The following is a 620-nucleotide window of genomic DNA, read 5'->3' on the forward strand; positions in this document are numbered from 1 at the left end:
GGGAGGGGGAGGGGCGGGGGCGGGAGAGAGCCTCCTGGGCCAATCACAACGTCTGCCTGCCCTCACTCGGGATGTCTCTTTCTCTAGCTCTCTCACACACTCACACTCACACACACACATACAATCTGCTACTCAAACTCCCGTTCTGAGCAAACCGCGCCGCGCTCCTCTTCCAGTGCGAGTCCCCCAACCCCGGCCGGTGCCCCTCACCTCATCCCACCTTCTTCATCCTAACCCCAGTTTCGCCTCCCAACTGACCGTGAAGCTGGAGGGAGTTCCCCAGTCCCAGGCCCCCAATGGGGCTCCCGCCACTGCCGTCGTCGCTTCCTCCTGCAGTCCCCAACCCGGGACCGGGCCTCGGGCCGCGGCGATGGCTCCTCGGCACCAGGCGCCACTGCTCCCTGGACACGGCCAGACACCGGGCTGCGGGAAGGAGAAGCCCATCGAGCTCGCAGCGGCGGCGGCGGCTCGCGCTGCAGGTGCGGCCGCCGCGCAGGCTGATGACGCGCAGACGCGGGCGGGAGGCGCGTTCGGCGCGGGGCCGACGCGGACGGATGACGTGCAGCGCGCGGGGCGGCTCGGCAGCATGGCGTCCGTGACGCTGAGCGAGGCGGAGAAGG

General features: G+C 69.5%; 1 protein-coding gene across 2 annotated transcripts in view; it reads right to left on the bottom strand.

The window, feature by feature from the left end:
• Positions 1-451, bottom strand: part of ZDHHC3 (zinc finger, DHHC-type containing 3) — a 55,588-nt gene extending 55,137 nt beyond the window's left edge. For both annotated transcript variants that reach the window (XM_008567281.1, XM_008567282.1), the window contains exon 1: positions 259-451. The gene's annotated coding sequence lies outside the window, so the exon portion shown is untranslated. The remainder of the gene's footprint in view (positions 1-258) is intronic.
• Between the last annotated feature and the right edge of the window lie 169 nt (positions 452-620).

This window comes from Galeopterus variegatus, unplaced genomic scaffold (assembly GCF_000696425.1).
Source record: "Galeopterus variegatus unplaced genomic scaffold, G_variegatus-3.0.2 Scaffold307, whole genome shotgun sequence".
Classification (NCBI taxonomy): Eukaryota; Metazoa; Chordata; class Mammalia; order Dermoptera; family Cynocephalidae; genus Galeopterus; species Galeopterus variegatus.